The sequence below is a fragment of the Dipodomys spectabilis genome, unplaced genomic scaffold (assembly GCF_019054845.1).
Source record: "Dipodomys spectabilis isolate Male_0828 unplaced genomic scaffold, ASM1905484v1 ptg000176l, whole genome shotgun sequence".
In the NCBI taxonomy this organism is placed as follows: Eukaryota; Metazoa; Chordata; class Mammalia; order Rodentia; family Heteromyidae; genus Dipodomys; species Dipodomys spectabilis.
In genome coordinates, this window is record NW_024870853.1 from 2,710,532 (window position 1) to 2,726,795 (window position 16,264).

Genomic DNA, 16,264 nt, shown 5'->3' on the forward strand with positions numbered 1-16,264 from the left:
GGGACATACAAAGCAACAAAGAAATAATATTATAAATGCGTTAGAAACACATGCATGAAAGAAACAAAAACATTAAAATACATATTTGAGGGTTCGTTTTCCTAACATCACATTCTCTGACTTTTTCCGCTTGACTCATACCTATACTAGATATTGCAAATAAGGGAAACCATGGGACCTATGTTTCTTTGGGCCTGGCTTACTTCACTTAATATAATTTTTTCCAAGCCTTTCCATTTCCTAACAAATGGGGCAATGTCATTCTTTCTGATGGAGGCATAGAATTCCATTGTGTATGGTATATATGTTTTTTAATAAGTGATGTGTTAGTGTTAATGCAAGACTAAAAAGTCCTCAAAGAATAAATTATCCACAGTAAAAAAATCCCCACATTTTAAAGGCAATAGAACTGAATGTTATTTTACATTTTTCTCAAATAAAATGATATAATAATGTAAAAAATCCTGTGGAATCTGATACGGGACAAGAATTGGTGGAAGGCCTTGTCACTGTGTATTTTTCTCTGTTTTCTGTTGGGAGGGGAGATTATAATGAAAACTAGTGTCAATGAAGAACTGCCCTGAGAAGGTTTGGGTTGTAGAACAGTTGCCTAGAATGTGTGAGTCCATTCCCAGCACTGAAATATATAGTCAACATTCTCAGGAAATGAAGGTCTTCAGCATACCTTTGCAGTTATTTTCAAGGCTATTGATAAAATATTTGGTCTAAAATGGATTTTTTTCTCCACAAAGTGCAGTATCTTCCCATCAAATTTCCTAGCTAGTGTGTCTGCACACACAAATAGATTCTTAGTTACAGATATGCCTGTGCTCAGATATTAATGCTTTCAGCCCTCAAGGTAGTTGAAGTAGTTTGAATTCGACTGGTTGTCACTTATGAAGGAAGTAGAGAAGCTTGAATTAATACATCCAAACAGAACTTACACCAATCAAACTAAGCATCTATTATGAACAGTTACTATGTTTATGGGGTTCTGTTATTCATTCTGAAAGAAATATGTAATTTATTCTCAGTGAAAATAGTAAGACAGACCTATAAAACAATTAAGAAGTAGTGACTTGGAGCCAGCTCTGGAACTGAGGTTAATAGCCCTTTCATGTCCATCTTCAATTTTGCATTAGAGATTCCTGGGTGTTTGTTTTATTTGATCTCATACATTTAATAATGAAAGAACTTCAAACTTAAACATTTTTGCTAGCAGAAGTGGCAAAAATAGATTACCTATTATTAACTATTTCTTTAAAATAATATTAAATAAAATTATTTTATATTATAATACAGCAGCTTAAGCTTTCTATTTCTTCCCCACTTAACTGTTACCATTTTATGTCATCTGCTAACCAACAGTTTAACTTCTTCCTTTCCAACTTGTTTGCCTTTTTCATGCCTAATTGCTCTGGCTAGGACTCCCAGTACAATGTTGAATAGAACATTAGAGGGAAAGCTTTCCACTTTTCACTGTTGGGTATTGCTCTAGTGGATGTGGTTTATGCCCTAATGGATTATTTACTGGAAGATATGATCCTAGCATGGCAATGTTAAGAAATGGTGAAACCAATTCCCAGACTTCAAGCTCTTCTATAGAGCTATAATAACAAAAAGCAGCTTGCTATTGGCAACAAAAATAGATCCAAAGATCAATAGAACAGAGTAGAAGACCTGAAAATAAAACCATATACTTACAGTTATCTGATATTTGATAAGGGAACCGAAGACACACAGTGGAAAACAGATAGCCTCTTCAATAATCAGTGTTGGGAAAACTGAGCATCCATATGCAGAAAACTAAAAGTGGATCCCCGGTTGTCACAATGCATAAATATCAACTTGAAGTGGATCAAAGACCTCAGTCTCAGACCCATAACTTTGAAATTACTGCAAGAGGGGATAGGAAAAACACTAGAACTGATAGACATAAGGAGAAACTTTTTGAAGAGTCCCAGGGGCCCAACAGATAAGAGAGACTTGACAAATGGGATTACAGAAAAATAGAAAGTTTCTGCACAACAAAGATCATTGTTTTTAAACTAGAAAGGCATCAAACACACTGGGAGAAGATCTTTACCAGCAATACATCCCACAAAGGCCTCATATCCAAAATACACAAGGGGCTTAAGAAACTAACACCTCCCAAAGCTAATAAACCAAATACTAATGGGAAAAGGAGTTAAGAAGAGAATTCTCAGAAGAGGTGAGAATGACAATTTATGTGTGTGTGTGTGTGTGTGTGTGTGTGTGTGTGTGTGTGTGTGTCTGTGTGTGTGTCTGTGTGTGTGTCTGTGTCTGTATGTGTATGAGGAAATGCTCATCATCCCTGGTTATAAAGGAAAAGCAAATGAAAACAAATCTGAGATGCCATCTCTCCCCAGTTAGGTTGGCTAACATATTTGTTGTTGTTCGAATTCACAATGTTGGCATGGATGTGGGGATAAAGAAACCGTATTGTTAGGTTGGCCAACATGTTTGTTGTTGGAATTCACAATGTTGGCATGGATGTGGGGATAAAGGAACCCTATTGCACCGTTGCGGGAAATGTACACTCTCAACAGCAGTCTGGAGATTTCTCAAAAAACTAAACATAGATCTTCCCTAGGACCCAGCCCTATAACTCTTGGTTATCTACCCAGAACATCACAAACCAGGATACCATAAAGACACTTCCACATCCATGTTCATTGCTGCACCATTCACAACAGCCAAGTTGTGGAAACAGCCCAGATGCCCTGCAATAGATGTGTGGATCAAAAATGTGGTACCATATGCAATGGAATTTTACACGGCCATTAGAAAGAATAATATGTTATCTGCAAGGAAATGAATGGACTTTGTTAAGTGAGGTAAACCAAGCTCAGAGAGACAAACAGCACATATTTTTTCTAATATGGGGAAGCTAGATCCAAAATATTGGGACATAAGAAATTATACAGTTCTTTAGGCACTCATATATAGTGAGACTAAAGGATATTATTAGGAGAGGATCACAAAGGTGCAATGCCTATGTGCCTCTGATCATATAAAATAATGTTTCTCGAAATGAGCTCCAGGGAATGGAAATGAGGATTTATTTCTTTTTTGCTGTTTTCTTTTCTTTTCTTTTTTTCTTGTTCTGTTTACTGGTGCATGTGTCTTTGGGAGTGTAAGAGGAGCCACAGAAATGGAGGGACAAAAGGTGAACAAATGCAGCAATGGTACTTAATGAACACTATGTTGAAAATGAACTATACAGGGGAACAGGAGGGAAAACAGAGAGAGCAAGGGAAGGGATGATATTGTCCAAAAACAAATGTACTCTTTCTTTGACTTATAACTATAACCCCTATGCATATCACCTTTATAATAACAATAAAAATAATTTAAAAAAACAATAAATAGTGGAACGTTTGGGATGGGGCCTAGTGAGAGGTCATTGAGTCGTTAAGGATATGCCCTTGAAGGAGATTAATGTAGCTTTCCTGGGACCCCAATAGCTGTGGCTTCTTGTCTTGCATGCGGTGTCATTCTCTTACACATGCTTCCACTATGATAACATTTCCCATAAAGTCCTCATCAGAGGTCTTACACCTTCAGAATTGTGAGCCAAATAAATTTCTTTACTTTCTTAAGTACTAGCCTCAGCTTTTGTTATGGGTAACAGAAAATAGCTTGTCATCCTTGTCCTTTGTTGTGTTGATATATATTTCTTCTATATTTAATTTGTTGAACGTTTTTGTCATGAAAGAATATTGAATGTTTGTGAATATTTTTTGTAACTAAAATGATATGGTTTTTACCCTTCATTCTGTTTGACACATTGCATTTGTGGATTGGCATATGTTGAACCATCTCTGCATCCCTGGGATAAATCCCACTTCATCAAGATAAGTGATCTATTAATGTGCTTTTGAATTTGTTTTTTTAGTATTTTGTTGAGTTTTTTTTAATATCAGTCATGGAACTTGTACTCAGGGCCTGGGCACTGTCTCTGAGTTTCTTTGCTTAAGGCTAGTGCTCTACCACTTTAGCCACAGCTCTGCTTTCGGCATTTTGGTGATGTTTAATTGGAGATAAGAGACTCATGAACTTTCCTGCCTAGGCTGACTTCAAACCTGGACCCTCAGATCTTAGCCTTCTGAGTAGCTAGGCATGAGCCTGTATTATGTTAATCAGAGTTATTGGCCTTTAATTTTATTTTCTTGTACTGTTGTTTATCTGGCTTTGATCTTGGTAATGCTGACCTTGTAAAATAAGTTTGGAAGTGTTCCATCTCTTCATTTTTGGAACAATTTGAAAGAGGTTGGTGTTATTTCTTTAAATATTTGATAGAATTTAGTAGCAAAGCCAGGAGATCCTAAGATGTCAGGAAATTGTTTGATCATCTTACTCATTATTTGTTCAGATTTTTTATTTCTTCATGAATCAATGAGTAGAATCTTAAGAATTTGTCCGTTTTTTCTAAGTAATCCAGTGTGTTGACATATAACTTTTCATGGTAGTGCTTATGATTCTTTGATTTCTGTAGTATCAATTATAGTGTCTTCTCTTTTACTTCTCATTTGAGTCTTCTCTGGTTTTTCTTCTTAGTCTAGCTAAAATGTATTGATTTTGTTTGCCTTTTCCAAAAACCTACTTATTATTTCTAGTCTCTTTCATTGGTTTATTAGACCTTTATTATTTCCTTCCTTCTACTGAAGTTTGACTTATTAATTTTCTAGCTTCTTGAGGTATAATATTTGAGATCCTTTCTTCTTTTGGTGAGCTACTATGTTGCCCAGGATGATCTAGAACTCTTCATGTAGCCAGACAGGCCTTAAACTTCTGACACTCCTACCTCAGTTTCCAGAGTAGTAGAATTCCAGGCTTATAGCACTACACCCGGCTTTTCATGTTTGGATATTTGGGGGGGGGGGGTTCAGTATTGGGGCTTAAACTCAAGAATTCTCCCTTGTTAGGTAAGAGCTTTTCTACTTGAGCTACAACTTCAGTCCCCTTTTGATGTAGACATTTATTTATATAAACTTCTCTCTTAGAACTGCCTTTACTGAACACTCTAGGTTTTGGTATGTTGTGTTTCCATTTTCATTTATCACCAGGTATTTTTAAATTCCTCCTTTAATTTGTTCTTTGTCCTCTGGGTTATTCAGGTACATGCTGTTTAATTTCTACATATTTGAAAGATTTCTGAAGCTCTTTGTTTTGTTAATTTCTAGCTTTATATTATTATGTTTGGAAAAACACTTGATATGCCTTCAAACATTAAATTCATTAATACTTATTTTCTGACTTAATGCATTGTTGGGCAGTACATAATTATGGTTTTGTGCTTGCTAGGCAGATGTTCTACCACTTATTTCATGTTTCCAGTGCTTTTTTGCCTTAGATATTTCTCAGAGTTTCATGCTTTTTGCTGGGGGCTGGCTTCAAACTGCAGTCCTCCTACCTATACCCCCTACCCCCTCAATTGCTGGTATCACAAGCATGCACCACCACTCCCAGTTTGCTTGGGAAGAGGGTCTTACTAAACTTTTCAAGGCTGGTTTCAGTCCGCTGTTCTCTAGCCCTTCACACATGTCTGTGCTGGAGAATGTGCCATGTATACTTGAGGAGAATTTGTATTCTCTTGCCATCAGATGGATTGTTCTCTACATGTTTGTCAGCTCAATTTGATCTGAACTGTAGATCAGAAGTTCTATTATCTACCTGGATAATCAGCCCACTGTTGAAGTAGAGTATTGAAGACCCCTACTGCTTTTATATTAAGTCTCTATCTACCTTTAGGTCCATATTTGCAATATATTCTTGTTACTGGGGTGTTTCAATACTGGATGCATATGCATTTTAATTTTTTAAATCAGTTTACACTTTTGTTATTATACAATAGTCTTTGTCCTTTTTTTTTCTTTTACAATTTTGACTTAAACTCTTTCTTTTTTCTGGTACAAGTACTGCTACTGCTGCTCTATTTTGTCGTCCATTTACATTAAGATGTCTTTTTCCATCTGTCTGTGAGTCCTTAACGGTAAAGTGTGTCTCTTATAGACAGCATGTAATCCTTTTTTAATCCATTTGTTCACCACCCTACATCTTTTTATTATAGAATTTAAGCCATTTACATTCAAGATAATAATGGGTATGTAAAGACTTATAACTAACATTTTGTTGACTCTTCTTTTGTTCTTGTGGAGATCTTTTGCTCCTTTTCCCCCTCTCTTCCTGTCTTCCATTGTGATTAGGTGATATTCTGTACTAGTATGTTTTGACTACTTATTTTTTTATCTTTTGTATATTAATTATATAGTTTGTCGTTTGTCTACCATGAGGCTTAGTTTAAACATCTTATACTTAAAGCAGGCGATTTAAAGAATTTTAATCCATATTTGTTGTTCAAAGGAGGTTTCATTGTGTCATATATGCATATAATATACCCTAATCAAACTCATCACCTCCATTGCTCTACCTCATCCCCTCTCCTCACTTCTGAAAATGATTCCAACAGGTTTGATTGTTTTATATTTTTCTTTTTTGGTCAGTTGTGGGGCTTGAACTCAGGGCCTCGGTGTGGTTCCTGAGCTCTTTTGCTTAGGGCAAGCTCTACCACTTTGAGCCACAGCTCCACTTCTACAGGTTAATTCGAGAATAAATAGTTTCGTGGGTACTTTGGTGCCTGGGTTGGCTTTGAACCTAACTCCTCAGATCTCAGCCTCCTGAGTAGCTAGGAATAAAGGCATGAGCCACAAGCGCCAGCCTTCATTTTTCTGTTTTTATACTTGCTTATAGAACACTTTGACATATTCACCCTCTCTATTGATCCTTCCCTTTCTCACTGTTTCTCCTCTCCCCTCCTTCCAACAGAGCCCTTGACACGCTATTTTAAGTTGGTAAACAACTCAGCTTTGATCATATAAAAAGGCAACATGTTTTATTATGTATACCTTGTCATGTTTTACTTTTTCATGCCAGTAGTGGGGCTTGAACTCAGGGCCCAGGTGCTGTCCTTTTGTCTTTTCACTCAAGGGTGGTGCTCCGCCACTTGAGATACAGCTCTTCTTCTGCCTTTTTAGTGATTAACATGGACTTCTACTGCCTAAGTTGTCTTTGAAGCTTTATCCTTAGATCCTCGCCTCATGAGTAGCTGGGATTATAAGCATGAACCACCTATGGCCACCTTGGCTATTTGGTTTTGATATGGGGTCTTGATAACCTTGCTGGGACTTGCCTTGAAGTAAAAGTCCCCCTTATCTCAACCTCCCAAGTAGCTGGAATTACAAGTACATTACCACCATGCCTGATTGAATTTTATCCTTGCATAAAATTTCCTGCTACTTATCAGCATCTTTTCCATTTGGCTTGAAGAATTTCCTTGATTATTTCTGGCATGATAGGCTTGGTAATGGTGATGGTGATGGTATATTTGGGAGTTTTTATTGGCCCTTCATTTCTGAAGAAAAGTTTGGCCAGATAAAACATTTTCAGTATGTCTTCCCAGGCTATACTATTTTTGCTGATAAGTATGCTGCTAGACTGTAAGCATTCACTTGTATGTACTATGCTGTTTTCAAAATCTTGTAGTATACTTTGAGTTTTTTGATTATTTGATCATGTCTAGTATATAGTCTTACCTGGATTGAATCTTTTTGGCCATCTGTTACTTTTTTCTACCTGAGTCTTTATATGTTTCCCTGAATTTGTTGAGTTTTCTGCTGTCAAATCTTTACATAAATTTTCATCTGTGTATCTGTCTTCTTACTGCTGCAATTTGACCATTTGCTTTTTTGATTTTGCCCCATAAGTCTCATAAACTTTCTTCAGTTTTTTTCTTTTCTCTCTTCTGACTATGCACTGCCAATAACCTGTCTTTGGGTTTACAGGTTCTTTTTTTTTCTAGTTGATCCATTCTGCCATTGCTCTTTATTGCATTTTCCAGTTCTAGAATTTCTGGAAGTTTTTGTTGTTTGGTTTTTCTTTTTGAGACAAGTTCTCACTTTGCAGCACAGGTTGGCATCAAACTAAAACTCTCCTGCTTTTGCATCTGAGTGCTAGTGCTGGGATTATAGATATGTGCCACCCCATCCAACCTGAGTTTTTGATTTTTTTGTATTTATTTTTCCTTTCCTACTGAAGATTGAACTCTCGATCCGTACGTTAACAAACATTCTACCACAAGCTACATCCCAAGGCTACTATTTGTTTTTAAACAATTATTTCAATTTCTATTAAATTTCTCATTTTGTTTTTTTTATTACTTTCCCAATTTTGTTAAATTGTTTACCTTTTTGAAGTTCACTATGCTTCCTTAAAAAAGTTATTTAGAATTGTTTGAAAGGTTTACAGATCCTCATTTCTTTCATTTGTTTTAGATGGAGTAGTCTCATGTCACTCAGGCTACCCTCAAAATTCCTAGGCTCAAGAGATCCTCATACATCAGTGCTGGAAATATAACCCTGTGCCTTTGCATCCTGGTAGAAATTGTAAATTCTTTTTTTATTTTAATTTTTATTGTTATTATAAAGATGATGTACAGAGGGGGTTACAGTTATGTAAGTCAAATAAAGAGTACAATTCTTTTTTTTCTCTCCCACCTTTTCCCTCCTATCTCCACCTATAAGTTGTATAGTTCATTTTCAACATAGTGTCTAGGAAGGACCATTACTGCATTTGCTCACCCTTTTTCCCTCCATTTCTGTGCCCCCCATGCTCCCAAAGATAAATGAATAAGCAACACAAAAATAACAGAAAACAAAAACAGCAAAAAAGAAAAAACTCTCTTGTTCCATTTCCTGGAGTTCATTTTGATAAATATTATTTTGCATAATCAGAGGCACATAGGCATTGTGTCTTTGTATTCCTCCCCCAAAAATATCCTCCTTTGATCTCACTGTGTGTTAATGCTTAGTATTATTTATCATGTCCAATAGTATTTTGGATCTAGCTTCCACATGTGAGAGAAAACACGGGCTATTTGTCTCTTTGAGCTTGACTTGCCTCACTTAACATGATTTCTTCTAGGTGCATCCATTTCCTTGCAAATAATATATTATTCTTTATTTTTTAAAAGAAACAAACCTCACTTCCATGTCCCATAATATTATTTTTTCTAATGACTGTGTAAAATCCCATTGTGTATAGGTACCACATTTTTTGGATTCACTCATCTATTGTAGGGCATCTGTGCTGTTTCTATAACTTGTCTATTATGAATACTGAAGCAATGAACATGGATATATAAGCTTCTTTACAGTATCCTGGCTTGTGAGGTTCTGGGTAAATGCTCGAGAATGGTATGGCTGGATCATAGGGAAGATCTATGTTTAGTTTTTTGACGAACCTCTGACTGCTCTCCAGAGTGGTTGTACTAGTTTATATTCCCACCAACAGTGAAATAGGGTTGAAATTCTCATTTCTTTAGGCTATTTTACTACTACTTTATTTTGTGTTTTTTTAATTTTTAATTTTTTTAATTGTCAAGTTGATATACATAGGGGTTTCAGCTACATAAGTAAGGTGATAAGTACATTTCTTATCAATCTTGTTATTCCTTCCATCAATTTCTCCTACTTTCCCTCCCCCCAACACCCCAAGTTGTCCAGATTATTTCCAACATATTGTCTTGTATATATCGATGTTGCATTGGTTCCCCCTTGTCCTTTGTCTCACCATTCTGCTGTTCCCCTTCTCTTCCCTAATTCAAATAAACGTTTTTACAATAGCAGAGTACTAAAATCAAATATGGTAACAACAGGGGGAAGAAAATACAAAAGAAACAAAAAAAATGGGTTGGAAAGGTGTCTCAGTGGTAGAGTGCTTGCCTTGCATGCATGAGGCCCTGGGTTTGATTCCTCAGTACCACATAAGCAGAAAAAACCGGAAGTGGCATTGTGGCTCAAGTGGTAGAGTGCTAGCCTTGAGCTGAAGAGCCAAGGGACAACGCCCAGGCCCAGAGTTCAGGCCATGACCGACCAAAAAAAAAAAAAAAAAAAAAGAAACATAGTACATTAAAAACAACAACGACTAAGAAAAAACCTCTTATTTTTTGGTGGTGTGTTTTTCCACCATTACCTAGAAAGGCCTTTCCCCAGTCAGCCCACCCAGAGATTCTGGAAACCATGCTTGATATGGTTTTCAGATATAGTTACTGCTCCAGTTGTTGGACAGGCTGGCCTGGGCCTGGGCCTGGATCTATAGTGTTGAATCTTGAGTGCCCCAACTGGAACAGTCTATACTGATCCTATAAACTGGGTCTTTGAGAGAGATTGGATCTATTGGGTCTGGCTTGTCAGTTGGGTTCCTAGTAGCTAACCTTGAATTCAGAGGAACCACATTAGTCTGAGTCTGTAAGTGCTGTCCAGATTCTGTGATGGTCTTGATGCCTGAATCCCCTGGGATGGTCTTGGATCCTGACTTGATGCTGGGGCAGGCATGGAGCCTATTTCTCAAGGACAAGACTGTATCCTGGATCCATGGGCCCTATCATGGCACCTGGATCTACTTAAATGAGCCTAGCCACTGAGTTTACTGAAATACACCAAGAGTTTGTGAGTTTGTGATGACAGGGTCTGATTTGAAGTCTTGAATACCTAGAGCTTTCTTGCTACCTGGAATGGACAGGCCTAGAGCATGGGGATATGTGGGTCTTAGCCTGAAGTTTGGGTCTATAGAATATGTATTAGAGCATAGTATGGGTGTTGGCCAGGAAACTGGATCCACGTGGACTGGCCAGGGTCCTAGGGCTGCAGGAGCTCTTCTGAAACTTAGCTGCACAGGGGCATTCTTGGATACTGGGTCCATGTGGGCCTAACCCAACACTGGAATCTATTGAAATAGTCCTGAATCCTGAGTGCTAGTATGTGAGGATGCTGAAATAAGCTTGGACAGGGAAATCTTGGCAGCCCTGAGGTCTTTGTCCATAGGGCTGACCTGATGCTTTACACTAGGAGTACAGATCTGGTTCTGGAATGGGCCTGAAGCTTAAGGCTGTGGAAATTAAACTGATGCTGGAGACAATCAGAGCCCAAGGCCACAGCAAGCACTCTTTCTGGGGGTAGGCCTGGAGACTGAGTATTCAGAGCAGACCTAAAGCCTGAGGTGTTTTTTTAATATATATTTTTATTGTAAATATACTGTACAGAGGGGTTACAGTTATGTGAGCAAGGTAATGAGTACATTTCCTATTGAGCATATTACCTCCTCCTTTGTTTTTCCCCTACCATCCCTTCCCTCCCCACCTCCCCCTCTGCTCTTCAGCTCAAGGCGAGCACTCTACCTCTTGAGGGGAAGGGAAAAAACAAAGTGTTTAAATAGGGTTACAGGTGGACTCTTGAGCTACAACGCCACTTCCAGTTTTCTAGAGGTTTATTGGAGATAAGAGTCTCACGGAGTTTCCTGCTGGGGCTGGCTTTGAACCACGATCCCCAGATCTCAGCCTCCTGAGTAGCTAGGATTACAGGAGTGAGCCACCAGTGCCCAGCCAACATAGTGTCATGTACAGTGAGTCATCCTGTATCCTTATTTCAGCATACTGAGTTTTTGAAAACTGCATTGGTACTTTACAAAAGCCTGGGTCTAGTGAGGCTGGAAGATGGAGACCTATTTGGTAGTAGGTTTTACTGGGATCAACCCAGTTTTGAGACAATGTTTTGCACCTGTTTCATTCCCCTTCCTGAAAATAGAGGGTATCTCTGTATGTGTTGTGTGGCTGGGGACTAGAAAAGGGGTGACATGGTAATAAAGGCTATCCTTTCTTCCCTCTTCAGTGCATCTTTTCTTATATCTGTACTTGACCCACCTGCAGTAATTCTTTATTTATTTTCCTTAGCTCTTGTGAAGGTTTTCAAATGGATGTTTCTTGTAGGCAATGTGTGCTGGAAATTCTTAATTTATCATTTTTACTAATATCAAAAGAACCTAAGTTTCTGATTGCTTGATGCTAGTGTACAGAAACACAAATGATTTTTGTATTGCTCTGTATTTTACAACTTTGGCAAACTCATTCCAGTAGATTTCTTGTGAGTTGCACTTGATTTTTTCCATATACAATCATATTGTCTGAATAAAGGCAACCTTTACTAATTCTTTTCCAATCTAGGTACAGTTTTTTTCTTACCTTGTTGTACGTTTTGGATTGTCCTGTAATACAATGAATAAAATTGGCAAAGTCCTTGTCTTTTTCCTGATTTCAAGAAAAAGCATTCATTCTTCTACCATTAAGTATAATGTTATTGGTAGATTTTTCAAATAATAATTAGGTTGGGGAAAATGCCCTTTTATTTCTGGTTTCCTGGAAGTTGTTACAAGGAATGGATGATAAGTTTGATCACTTTTTACATCTATTAAAATGATTTAAAATTTTTCAAAGTTTGTTAATAGGGCCAGTTACATTGAATTTTCAACTGTTAGCTCACTGCTATATTTCTGGAGAAATTTCACTTGGTCATGGAGTATTCTTTTTGTATAACTTAACTTGCCAAACTTATGCAGAAGATTTGTACCTACGTTCATGAGTGATATAGGTCTACAGTTTTCATTTCCTGGAAATCCAAACACTGACAGAATGAGTTAGAATATAACCTTTGTCTCAATTTTCTGGGACAGATTGTGTAAATTGGTATTATTTTCTTCCTTAAATGTTTGGTAGAGATTACCAATGAAGCTGTCTGAGTCTGAAGTTTTAAATCAAACTTTAATCAATTTTTTATGTCAAAAGACCTTTATTTTTTTCTTTTCTTTAGTTTAATTTAAATTGTTGCCTCCTTCTTTGTTTCCCCATATCATCCCTTCCCCTCTCCACCCCCTCCACCCCTGCCACCCTGCCAAAGTTGTAAAGTTCGTTTTTCAACATAACATTTTGTACATCTCATTGTTGTGATGGGTCCACCTGTAATTCTATTTAAACACTTTGTTTTTTCCCTTCCCCTCCACAAATTATATCAACATCAAATACAGTGAAATCAGGGCTTATACAACTGTCCAATAAATAAGTGGGCTAAAGACTTAAAGAGAAACTTCTCTGAAGAGGAAAGAAGGATGGCCAATAGACATATGAAGAAATGCTCAACCTCTCTAGACATAAAAGAAATGCAAATCAAAACAACATTGAGATACCACCTCACTCCAGTTAGAATGGCTATAATCAACAACTCTAATAACAACAGATGCTGGAGGGGATGCGGACAGAAGGGAACCTTACTGCACTGTTGGTGGGAGTGTAAACTTGTTCAACCACTTTGGAAAGCAGTATGGAGGTTCCTCAAAAGACTCCACATAGAGCTCCCCTATGACCCAGCAATCCCACTTTTGGGCATTTACCCAAATGAACACAAACAAGGCCATACTAAAGCTACCAGCACAACTATGTTTATTGCAGCATAATTTACCATAGCTAAGATATGGAACCAACCCAGATGCCCCTCAGTAGATGAATGGATCAAGAAAATGTGGTATATATACACAATGGAATTCTCTGCCTCCATCAGAAAGAATGACATTGCCCCATTAGTTAGGAAATGGAAAGACTTGGAAAAAATTATATTAAGTGAAGCAAGCCAGGCCCAAAGAAATATAGGTCCCATGGTTTCCTTTATTTGCAATAACTAGTATATGTCTGAGACAAATAGAAACTGTCAGACAAGTTGATGTTAGGTGAAATGAACCCCAAGATAAGGATTCAAATGTTTTTTTTTCTTTCTTGCAATTGTTTCAATCTTTAATCAATGTAAGGTTACTTAGGGTATTTCTTAATTTAGTATATTTTAAAATGTATTTTACTTAAGTTATTGAAATTATTGACCTAAAGTTGTTGATACTATCCCTTATATTATTAGCATTCTAACACCTGTAAAAATCTCTACTGATGTTGCTTTTCTTTGTGATGTTTATATTTTGTGCTTTTCCCTTTTATTCTTTTCGGGGGGGGGCAGTACTGAAGTTTGAACTCAGCGTCTTGCACTTGCTAGGCAGGTGCTAAGTAGGCACCTACTTCTTGAACCACTAGTCTAGATCTTTTATTTTATTCTTGGTCAGTGTAACTAGAGTTTGAGCAATTTAATAATTTTTCTTGAAGAGCCAAGCTTTTGGTTTTATTAATTTTTTTCCATTTTCTGTTTTCTGTTTCATTTATTTACATTCCAATCTTTATCATATCCATCCTTCTGCTTATTTTGAGTTTCTTTTTGCCAGTTTCCTTTTTGACAGGTGAGGTCATTAATTTAAAACCTTATTTTGGTCTAATGAACTATGTGATTTTTTTTGTTTCTTTTGAATGTTCTTCCCCCTATGGTACATCTCCTGTTGTCACTGTATTTGATTTTGGTACCCTGCATCTTGTATATACATTTGTCCAATTTGGGGAGGCTAAGGGAAATAACAAAATGCTGAAACAAGAACACAGAATGACCATTGCAACAATAATGCTCAGAAGACACTATGTTGGAAACGAACATTACAACTTCTGGTGGGGGAGAGAAGGGATAGAAGGAGAAAACCAAAGGAGTGGGTAACAATGTTCAACAAGAAATTTACTAATTACTTTACCCATGTAACTGTAACCCCTCTGTACAGCATCTTTACAAAAATGTAAATTTAAAAATTAATATAGACAATACACACATTTTGACTTCTGATTCTTTTTTTTAATTAACATTTTTTATTGTGAAAATACTGTACAGAGGGGTTACAATTACATGGGCAAGGTAATGAGTATATTTCTTATCAAGCATTGTTGCCTCTTCCTTTGTTTACCCTTCCCATCCCTTCCCATCTCCCCCCCCCTCCACCCCTGTGCCAAAGTTGTAAAGTTCGTTTTTCGACATAACATCTTGTACATTTCATTGTTGCAATGGGTCCACCTGTATCCCTATTTAAACAATTTGATTTTTCCCTTCCCCTCCACAAATTATACCGACATCAAATACAGTGAAAGCAGGGGTTATACTGTGGGGGAGGGACATACAAAGCAACAAAGAAATATCTTATAAATATGTTAGAAATAATAGAAAGAAAGAAAAAACATTTGAGTCATAGCTAAGATATGGAACCAGCCCAGATGCCCCTCAGTAGATGAATGGATCAAGAAAATGTGGTATATATACACAATAGAACGCTATGCCTCCATCAGAAAGAGTGACTTCTGATTCCTTTTTAAACACATTATTTAAAAATGTGTTTTTATTAGCATATGCATTATTTGTACAAAAGTTTCATTCTGACATTTCTATACACTCATGGATATTTATTCCCTCTTCCTCTTTCTTATACCCCTTCCATTCTCCTTTATTTCTTCCCTTTTATAACCTTGATAGTCTCCATTTTACTTTTATGTCCTTCCCTCATTAGATCCCATGTATAACACAAAAAGTGTAATACTTGTTTCTATGAGTCTGCCTTATTTCATGTAACATGATGATCCCTTCTTCCATCCATTTTCCTGTAAATTATATTATTTAATATGAATGAATGAATACAATATTTATTCATTTCTTTGTTGATGGGCACTTTGGTTGACTGCATAAGTTGTCTATTATGAATAGTGCTACAATAAACATGGATGCACTGGTATCTCTATAGTAGTCTGACAGATTCTTTTGGATATGTATCTAGAAATGATATGGCTGGACCACATGACAGTTCCATTTTCAATGGTTTCTGTTTGGTTTTGGGGGGATCTTCATACTGATTTCCTTAGTGGCTGCACTCATTTACATGACTGCCAACATTGCATTCTCATATCTTTGCCAGTATTTGCTTCTGTTTGTCTTCTTGATAATACCATTCTAACTGGAGTGGGAAGAAATCTCTGTGTACTTTTTACTTACATTTACCTGGTGGCTAAAGATGTTCAGTGTTTTTTCATGTATTTGTTGGTCATGTGTGTTTCTTCTTCAAAAGTGTACAATCCCCTTGCCCATTTATTGATTAGATTGTTTGTTTAAATTTTTTTAGTTATTGGGGCTGGGAAGGTGGCTCAGTAGTAGAGCACTTGCCTTGCATGCCTGAGGCCCTGGGTTCCATTCCTCAGCACCACAGAAGCAAAAAGAAAAAAAGCCGTAAGTGGCACTGTGGCTCAAGTGATAGAGCACTAGCCTTGAGCTGAAGAGCTGAGGGACAGCGCCCAGGCCCAGAGTTCAGGCCCCATGACCAGACCCCCCCCCCATTTTTTTTTAGTTCTTTTTTTTTTTACTCACTCTATCTATTAATCCTCTGTCAGATGAATAGCTGACAAAGGTTTTTGCCATTCTGTAGTCTGTGTTTCTTTTGCTGTACACAACTTTTTTCT

The 16,264-nt window shown here is 37.1% G+C and overlaps 1 protein-coding gene across 1 annotated transcript in view; it reads left to right on the forward strand.

Annotated features, from left to right (window-relative positions):
- Tex11 (testis expressed 11) overlaps positions 1 to 16,264 on the forward strand; it is a 225,849-nt gene that overhangs the window by 112,481 nt on the left and 97,104 nt on the right. The window lies entirely within an intron of this gene.